Source organism: Notamacropus eugenii, chromosome 5 (genome assembly GCF_028372415.1).
Source record: "Notamacropus eugenii isolate mMacEug1 chromosome 5, mMacEug1.pri_v2, whole genome shotgun sequence".
Taxonomy (NCBI): Eukaryota; Metazoa; Chordata; class Mammalia; order Diprotodontia; family Macropodidae; genus Notamacropus; species Notamacropus eugenii.
Window position 1 is genome coordinate 90,875,053 of NC_092876.1, and position 10,616 is coordinate 90,885,668.

At 38.8% G+C, this 10,616-nt stretch overlaps 2 pseudogenes; one reads left to right on the forward strand and one right to left on the reverse strand.

Moving 5' to 3' along the window:
* The first annotated feature begins 8,020 nt into the window (after positions 1-8,020).
* On the forward strand, positions 8,021-8,726 carry LOC140508705 (UTP--glucose-1-phosphate uridylyltransferase pseudogene; annotated as a pseudogene).
* A 308-nt stretch (positions 8,727-9,034) lies between these two features.
* On the reverse strand, positions 9,035-9,946 carry LOC140507565 (olfactory receptor 52B6-like; annotated as a pseudogene).
* Between the last annotated feature and the right edge of the window lie 670 nt (positions 9,947-10,616).

Here is a 10,616-nt window from a genome sequence, read left to right on the forward strand (position 1 = left end):
ACATACGCTAGCTCCCAATCCACAGCCCATAAAATACCTGTAAAGAAGAACTCCAAAGAAATTCTGGAGCAGCAGAAGACACAGAACAACAGAGTGGAGGAGATTTCTCTTCCAGAGAGACCTGAAAAACTGACACAAAAGGTCCTTCACGCACCAGACGTGGAGCAGAGCCCAGTGTTGCCTCAGTCATGGGGCACCGAGAGGAGTGGATCCAAGAAGGCTTCAGGGATGGAATCTCCAGCAGCCACACAGGTCCCTCCATCCACAGGCTCCAAAGGTCAGTGAGAGGGTCTTTTCAGCTTGCTGAGATTGGAGCGGGATGTCTCCATAACTCAGGCCTCCTTGGGAGGCAGCAACAGAGGCAACAGTGGATAGGGGCTACAAAAGCAGGCAGGAGACCAGATCCATTGTTGAAGGTCTCTTTGTAAAGCCCCTGAGGGAACTGAGCCCTGTGAGTCCACCCTGCCCCCACCTGAGCACCTGAACTTAATCTCACACTGAAGAGCAGCCCTGCCCCCACTGAAAGCCCTGAGGCTGGGAAGCAGCATTTGAATTTCAGCCCCCAAGCACTAGCTGGGCAGAACTGGAGAGGTGGTGGGTGTGGAGAGGAAACTCAGAAGTCAAGTCACTGGCTGGGAAAATGCCCGGAAAAGGGAAAAAAAATATGACCATAGAAGGTTACTTTCTTGGTGAACAGATATCTCCTCCCATTCTTTCAGATGAGGAAGAACAATACTTACCATCTAGGAAAGAAGTAGAAGTCAATGCTTCTGTATCCCAAACATCCAAAATTAATATTCAATGGGCTCAGGCCATGGAAGAGCTCAAAAAGTATTTTGAAAATCAACTTAGAGAGGTGTAGAAAATTTGGGAAGAGAAATGAGATAGATGTAAGAAAAGCATGAAAAGCAGGTCAACACCTTCCTAAAGGAGACTCAAAAATATGGTGAAGAAAATAACACCTAGAAAAATAGGCTAACTCAATTGGCAGAAGAGGTTCAAAAAGCCAATGAAGAGAAGAATGCTTTCAAAAGCAGAATTAGCCAAATGGAAAAGGATGTTCAAAAGCTCACTGAAGAAAATAGTTCTTTCAAAATTAGAACGGAACAGATGGAGGCTAATGACTTTATGATAAACCAAGAAATCACAAAACAAAACAAAAAGAATGAAAAAATGGAAGCTAATGTGAAATATCTCATAGGAAAAACAACTGACCTGGAAAATAGATTCGGTAGAGACAATTTCAAAATTATGGGACTATATGAAAACCATGATCGAAAAAAGAGTCTAAGCATCATCTTTCATGAAATTATCGAGGAAAACTGCCCTGATATTCTAGAACCAGAGGGCAAAATATGTATTCAAGGAATCCACTGATCACCGCCTGAAAGAGATCCAAAAAGAGAAACTCCTAGGAACATTGTGGCCAAATTCCAGAGTTCCCAGGTCAAGGAGAAAATATTGCAAGCAGCTAAAAAGAAACAATTCAAGTATTGTGGAAATACAATCAGGAGAACAAAAAATCTAGCAGCTTTTACAATATGGGATCCAAGGGAGTGGATTAGGATATTCCAGAAGTCAAAGGAACTAGGACTGAATCCAAGAATCATCTACCCAGCAAAACTGAGTTTAATACTTCAGGGGAAAAATTGGTCTTTCAATGAAATAGAGGACTTTCAAGCATTCTTGATGAAAAGACCAGGGTTGCAACGAAAATTTGACTTTCAAACACCAGAGTGAAGAAAAACATGAAAAGGTAAATAGCAAAGAGAAATCATAAGGCACTTAGTAAAGTTGAACTGTTTACATTTCTACATGGAAAGACAATATTTGTAACTCTTGAAACTTTTCAGTATCTGGGTAGTTGGTGGGATTACACTCACACACACATGCACACACACTCACATAGACAGAGAGCACAGAGTGAATTGAATAGGATGGGATCATATCTTAAAAATATGAAATTAAGCGATGAGAGAGAAATATATTGAGAGGAAAAAGGGAGAAATGGAATGGGGCAGATTATCTCTCATAGAAGAGGCAAGCAAAAGACTTTTCAGTGGAGGGAAAAAGAGGGGAGGTGAGAGAAAAACATGAAGTTTGCTCTCATCACATTTGACTGAAGGAAGGAATAAAATGCACGCTCATTTTGGTATGAAGACCTATCTTACAATACAGTAAAGTGGAGGAGAAGGGGATAAGCAGGGTAGAGAGCATGATGGAACGAAGGGCAATGGGAGGAGGGAGCAATTTGAAGTCACCACTCTTGGGGAGGGATAGGATAAAAAGAGAGAATAGAAGCAATGGGGGGAAGGATAGGATGGAGGGAAATATAGTTAGTCTTACACAACAGGACTATTATGGAAGTCATTTGCAAAACTACACAGATATGGTCTATATTGAATTGCTTGCCTTCCAAAGGGAATGGGTGGGGAGGGAGGGATGAAGAGAAGTTGGAACTCAAAATTTTAGGAAAACTGTCGAGTACTGTTCTTGCTACTAGGAAATAAGAAGTACAGGTAAGGGGGTATAGAAAGTTATCTGGCCCTAGAGGACAAAAGAGAATATGAGGACAAGGAAAGGGAGGGATGATAGAAGAGAGGGAAGATTGGTGATAAGAGTAATTAGAATGCTTGCTGTCTTGGGGTGGGAGGAGAGGACAAATGGGGAGAAAACTTGGAACCTAAAATTTTGTGAAAATGAATGTTAAAAGTTAAATAAATAAATCTAATGACTAAATAAATAAATAAATTGCTTGAGAGAAAAAAAAAAATCATTGGACTACCTGAAATCCATGATTAAAAAAATGCCTTAAAAGGTTCTACAGAATGATTGTAGTTAATTGAGGATTTCAGTTATTTTCTTTTTAAGTGGATTAGGTGAAGTTCTTTTCTTTGGCAAGGAATTCTTACCTTGAGTGGCCAGAGAAGAAGGAAGAAGGACTTCAAGTTGATTTCTTTTCTTTATTCAGAGATTGTCTTTCCTGAAACTTCAAACTGACTTCTTCATAACAGGTCTCTAACCCCCTACAACTTGGAGCTAATTTTCGATCTTATCTCACACTCCAAGATAGCCATATGAGGGGCCTCTTCTGCCTGCCTGTGATATACTCTAGGTGAGGTGGAGTACTTACTCTCTTTTCCCATATATTGAAAGGATCATTAATCTGGAGGTGGTAGGGACCTCAGAGACCTTTTAGTCCAACTCTCCTCACTTAACAGATGGAGAAAGTGAGCCCGTAGACATTAACTGCTTTGTCCAAGGTTGCTTAGGTAATAGACATTGGAAATAAGATTTGAACCAGGTCTTCTGACTCCAGATCCCACTGTTTAACAATGACATTCTTATAACTCTGTAACTCTGATTTTGGTTTTAACTCTGAGTGGAAAATTCTCTGTCCCTGCCCCTTTTTATCTGTTAAATAGAGACTCATCTTTTAATGTTCAACCTAAATGATATCCTTTGCAGCAATCTGTCTCTTCTCCTGGGGTAATATGAGGCTAAAGCAAGATAATGGATATAAAACAATTGTAAAACTTAAAGTGCTCTATGACTGGGAGTTATTGTGATTGTAATTACAGGCATTATTAGCCTTCATTTTCTTAACCTTCTAGTATGTACTACTGCTGCTGAGCTCAAGCAATGTTACATAGAGCCATCCAAGGTTGTGCAGCAAATGTTACTAACTCTAAGGAAAAATATGCCTACACTCACAATTTTCAGTTTAATCTGCATTAGAAACATTTTTTTAAGTATAATCAGTGAATGAATATATTTAACTCTACTTTGTGCTGACTCTTGAAGTGTCAATATTCACACTGAAAATTTTAGAGTTCACTCTTGAAAGGTGGTGAGACCTGACTCCAGAAACACTTCTGTCCCGATTTTCCCTCTCTGTTTGAAAAATTAGTGAGACTTAATTAAAAGCATAAGTATACATTCAACTCCCTCAAAAGTATCTTTGAAGTTTTGATGATTTAAATGTTTGAATGAAAGGCATAAGTGAATGCTTCTCTGGATAGAAAGTTAATGATCCCTTAAGTCAAGTGTTGAACCTAGTTTAATTTCAGTTTTTTCTAAGTATGAGGGAGAGAATTTAGTGAAAATTCCAGCTTCACAGATGACTTTAATGATTTCCAGGCAACTTATTGGCATAATTTTAAGAGACTTTAAAATCCCTACATGGTAAAACCAAAAGAAATTGGGCCAATGGTCCCTGTACATAGTACCACTGATGAAATTTTGAGTGGTCTAGGGTGAAAATTGGGAGAAAACAATGTTTTTGAATTCTGAGAAACACATATTCCATTCAAAAGATTTTGAGCCTCATTGTTTTTCTCTCTGGGAGCTCATATCTTCCACTGACTCCTGAAGTGTGCAGTAAGAAAATCTAAGGGACCTAATAAAATCCTCAAATGTGCATGTGTAAAAAATGATCAAATAAGGGATTTTGATGCCATTTTCTATATTCAGGTCCCATTCTAGTACTTTCCTCAGGATTGATTCCCTCTTATATACAAAGAGAAACATGCACAAACACACACATAGGCATATGTCTATTTATGTGTGTATATGTGTATGCACACATATACACACATGGCATTCTCCATTTCTACTCTGTTTCATTCCCAATTAGAGGAAGGCCCTAGTCATCCAAGGTGGTCTTGTGTACTCCCTTGCCTCCAGGTGGGCTTGCTTCATATACAAATCTTTATAGTCAAGATAGCTTAATGGCAGTTCTGGACATATAGAACAACACCCCACCCTAACCCAGCACCACCACCACCATCACTATGCCCACAATCTATGTTTTGCTCATCAAGCTCTGGTTTTAATTATCCTACCTGTAGGCATGAAAAGTTTGTCTTTGACAGGGAACTCAGCTGAAGGGTGAATGAATGACTTTGTAAGAAAGAGGACAGGTCATTTTGTTCTTCTTTGAATCCCAGGAGAGAAAGCTCCAAGCCTACAAATCCCTGAGTACTTAATTCTGTGCTATCATTTACATATCATCCTATAATTAACCCTTTGCCTATCTGAGAGCAAATATTGTATTCTGTGCAGAAAATGGTTCTACAGACTATGGAGGACAAGATTCCTAGTTTCCTGTGGCACTCTGCCTTCCTTGACTGGACCATGAGAGCAGTCTCAGACTATGAATCTGTGGTTGCTTGGATTAGGAGCATCATCACAGGTCAAGAGCATTAGTGACTTCTCTCCTTCTGCAGCATGTGTTGATATATCATTAATTTGGCATTCACCACTCTCCAGGGTCTCTGTCCAGCTTTTCAGGCATATTTCACACTTTCTCAATTCACACACTCCATATTTCAATTAGAGTGCAACTTTTATATGCTAATCATTGTCTGATCTTCATGTGCCTTCTTTCACCTTTATGCATTTGCATGGGCTGTTTTCCATGCCTGGAACAGACACAATCTGATTTTATCAGGTTGGTTCTTTATGGTAGGGCCTTTTGAATTCCTACCTTTTCTTCATTTTCTGGGTCTGATGGCATTTTCCCAATAGAGCTTCCTCTGATGCCTCCAGCTAGAGGAAAAGCTAGCTCTCTTAATTTCCTAGACCATTCTATTTTGTATTTTTCCCCTTCTAACTTTCATTATTAGAGGCAGTATTTCATATTGGATAGGGAATCAGCCTTGAAAACAAAGACCTGGGTTCAAGTTCTACTCTCTGAAACTTACTAGTCAGAAGACCCTAAACAAGTGTTTTAACCTCTTGGTGATCTATTCTTCTGATACTGTCAAACTCAAAGAGAAAAGTACTACTGAATCATACATATGGGCTGCATATTGATTTAGACAACTAGGTATTTTATTTTTATTTATTTTGTTAACCATTTCCCAATTACATTTTTTATCTGGTTCAGTTACTTGTTGGAATGTTGCCTGTTGCAATGCTAGTGGGTAGAGAATTTGACATTTGAGCTCTAGACAATTCTGTAAGACTATAATTTGTAGACAAAACGTTGTTCTAGTATTTGTGGAGGGAGTTTGTTTTCTTACTTGGGAGGTCCCCATACCAGTGAAAGCACAGGTACAATCCCTCACTCTAATTTCTACTATAGTTATTTGTATAGATGTTTTATCCTTATACTAGATTATAATCTGCTTGAGGTCAGGCAGCTTCATATGGCCTACATTTGGCATGGTATCTTGAACATGGCAAATGTCTGTTGAATGACAAGGGATTATTTCCATTTTTGTGTGTACCTGCATGTACATGGCCACACATGTTTAATATGTGTGGTGTTATTTAGAGGAGGAGGTAGAATGACTCAGGACCTTTGTGAAGGTCCAAGGAAATCAGGATTGTGAAATAAAGTCTTCAGTGAACACTTGTTGTCTTAGTACAAATATCACAGAATGAAATTCTTTCCTGAAAGACGGAACACTCAATATAAACACATTATTCTTGTACTGCTTTCCTCATCTAACTTCTTCATTTTGCCCACACACCATTCCAAAACCCATGGTTTCCTCCAGAGAAATTCCCTTATTCATCATCTCATCATGTCAACATCTATCCGCTCCTTCAATGGTGAACATATTGTATGGTGATTTAATCATTGAAATTTCAGAAAGGATGCAGGCCAGAGAACAGATTTATGCAGTACATGCTTTTCTAAGAGAATCCTTGAAAACGTATCCTTCCTAAGTTGCCTCACTTAGAGGAGCCACAATCTAGGTTATCCAGTGACCCAGCCAATTTGGGAAATACAGTGGGATGCATAGGGACTTGGCTTTGTAATTAAAATAAAGGTCACCAATTCTCCTCCCTAATGGTAACCCATGATTACAAATCACTGCTCTGACCTCTGCACAACCGTGCTGAACCAGTTTTTGAGGATTTTCAAATTCCATTTATCATCCTTTGTTCAATAATTAGGTATGATGAGGCGATTAGGTAAAGATGGAGATGTAGATGGGTTTAGGGATGAAATTTAGATGGGAATGTAGATAGGAAGAGGGATCAACATGAGTTTGGGAATGGATTGGAGTTGGAAAGATGATGTGACTAACAGCATGGATTGCTGTGGTGATGGATTTTGGATAGAAGTTGGTAAAGTGTTGGTATAAGAGTAAAGGTGGCGAAAGGGATACAGTTAAGGACTGTGGAAGGAACATGATATAATTGGAATGGGGAAAAGGATATGAATATAATTTAATATGGAATGAATGCTAAGATAGGGATGAGTGTTGAGTGGAGATAGAACAAAAGATTAGGATAGGTTTGAAATTGGGGAAAATGTGGAATTTCTTACTTTGTGAAGGAGATATTCATAGGACTAGATGCTGGAACAGAATTGAGAAAACACTAGGGACACAACAGGCTTGAATTTGGGCACAGAGAAAGGGCTTTGATGGAGAAGACAATTTGTCTGAATTAGAAGTCAAGATCATTGGTGTCAAACTCAAATAGAAACGGATCATGGACCCCACATACTCACTTAGAAAACCACTAATTACCTTCCAGTGAGAGCCAAGAGGGCTGACAGGATGAACTTGCTCTCTGCAGATACTGGGAATTTTGGTAATCTTAAAAAAGCTATATCTCAAGGTGAGATTTCCCAGTTCCAAGAAGTCTTGTGACAAAAGTTGGAATTATCAATGAAGAAAAAAACTAGAGAAAATACTTCCAATTGCACCACAGAAAGAATCTTAGAATACTAAAAAAGTCCTTGAAGAATTTCAGAAGGAATTCAGAAGATTGCAAGAAGTTTTTTATAAGAAACGGGACCTTGTTCACACTAGGCAAAAATCCAGAGGGATCCAAAGGATTCAATTAAGTCTTATGAGAAGATAAAGCCAGAGGCTTACTTGATGATATATCTTCTATCATGCATAAGTAGATCTTGGTAAAACTGAAAGGTGGTTTGGGAACTAGCAGGGGTTATAAATTCCCCAAAAGTACTGTTATAAAGAACTTAAGCTTGTTTTTTAATCTAACAGTTCAGCAAGTTGAATCCTTGAACAATACTGATGTTCCTCTTGTTTTGATGAACTCATTCAAAACTGATGAAGGTTCAATAAAAACTTCAGAAATAAAGTTATTGCCGTGTGAAAATGTACACTTTTAATAAAAGCATGGAGCAAAAGATATTATCTCACTCAGGAAAATACAAAAGCTTGGTATCCTCCAGGTTTTTCTTAAATTTATAGTAGTTTCTGCAATCCTTAGTTGTTTGATACATTTAGAGGAGAGGGATAGGAGTACATTTTCATGATTGACATAGATATTTTGAGTGTCCCAGTGAATCTCTATTTTCTTGACCATATCATGAATCTAGCCAATGGAAAATGTTGCCAATTTGTCATGATAGTCACAAACAAGAAAAGGACAGATGTAAAGGGTGGTACCCTTACACAATATGAAGACAAACTCAGAGCAGTTCAAATTGCTGAAGTGCCAAAAGCCCACACTGATAAATTTAATTCTGTATCATAATTCAAACTATTTAACAAAAACAACCTGTGGATCTCTCTAGCAGCAGTGAAGGGTTTGCAGGGAAAAATGCCATTGATATGGAGATCATTGTTACTCCAAAGACCTTGGATATAGGTCCTATAGGTATTTAGTTGGACACTGTGGTTGGAGCTGCTATTAGTAGTTTTGAGAATTCTCTTGGCATTGATGTTCCCTGAAGTTCTTTTCTGTCTGTTAGAACTACAGTCAACCTTCTCCTTGTGATCTCAAATATATAGCCTTAACAATGAACACTAATCAAGAGTTTCCTTCTGTTCTCTTGGTTATTTAAGAAAGCTCTTTTATGAAGGTACTATTTTTAAAGTAAATATCATGCTGATTCTCTGAGTGAAAACTGTATATCACAAAAAACCCCAAAGAAAATCACAAATTAACATTATCTATGTTGTATTTTTATTCATTTTGTTGTACATCTCATAACTGCATTTAATCTAGGCTAGGTCTTATTAGCAGCAACTTATCTCCACAAGACACAAGGCTGAAACCTCTGATAAAGAGACTCTCAGTTTCTTGGCCTCCATCTTGTTTATTTCCTCAACTGTGCAGACATCTGGACAGCTCTTTCCCAAATCTGTCTGGTTCTTACACCATAAATGACAGGGTTGAGAATAGGTGGGATAACAGCATAGGGATTGGCTAGGAGGATATGGACACAATGGGGAATGCTTTTCCTACCAAAGTGGTAGGCAAAAACAGATAATGGAGCAGGAATATAGAAGAGTAGTATGACACAAATATGAGATTCACATGTTCCCAGTGCTTTGCACTGAGCTTCATGTGAGGGAGGATGGAAGACAGTGTGTAGGATGAGTACATAGGAGATGGTGATAAGAATCTGTGGAAAGCAAAGCAGTTGATAAATCATACCAGACATTGACAGAGATATCTGCACAGGATAGCCAGGCAATGCCCATGTGCTCACAGAATGTATGTCAAATTATATTGGTCCAGCAATAAGGTAACCTAATGCAAAAGCTGTGTGTAAGTGTGACCCCAGCTGTCTTTCTGATGAGGATAGGTGTTAGGATAGTGTTATAGTATAAATGTAAGTGGATGGCCATATAGTGGTCAAATGCCGTGGCCAGCAGAATGGCTGAGTCAGCCACAGACAGAAAGTGGATACAGAACACCTGAGTGAGACATGCTTCAAAGGAGATGGCTTGGTCCCCAATCAGAAGAATACTGTCAGAGCCTTTGGCATGGCTGAGGTAGAGAGCAGGACATCAATGCTGGCCAGAATGGATAGGAAGAGGTATGTGTGTTCATGAAGTTTCTTCTGGGAGATGATTACAATGATCAGGATGTTATTTCCTGCCAAGGTGGTCACATACATGATGCTGAAGGGGATAGAAGTCCAAATGTGCAGGTGCTCCAGACGTGGGATTCCAGTGAGAAAGCAGTCAGCAAGGTGGGTGTCAGTGATATTCAGAGGAAGCATTGTTACTTTACAGCTTTGGAGGTGAAGTTCTTATTATTTTAGAGATGTTTTATCTGCATGGGAGAAGGAAGCCAGGAAATTATTTCAGGGTTTTGGTGAAAGCTATGGAATCTACAAACAATGCCAAATTCTGGTTATAACTGCAAATACTTAGAGCCTGTATGAATAGAGTCTCTGACTATAAACCAAGGACCAGTCTTTAGGTGCTTTGTGTATCATGACATGATTTTCAAACAGAATTTGTCTCTACACATGTTTACACAGTAACAGACTCATGGTCAGCTCTGCTGAGTGCATAGATAGAGTGACAGGAGTGTCACTGTTTCTGTTTTTCGGGAGATAGCTGATATAAAGCTACTGATCAATGTCCATTGGAATACCTTTGGAAATACAGGTAATTTAGGCCACTGACTGACAATAATTACGATGCCTAAACCAGAAGCTCTCCATTAGGTAGTCTTTAGTGAGTCCAATTTTATAATGATTCCCAGTTTCTGAAAATGTCTTGACATTAAGAGTTGGCATAAAGATGCTGAAGAGCTTGATAATCCATAGGTCAGATGGACAGGAAAGAAGGTATAGAGTGCATGCTAGATTGTTAAGGTTACCTGTAGCAACCTTCTCAATGTAGGCCTATAAATTAATGACAGTGAATGATTTCCCTGTTTCC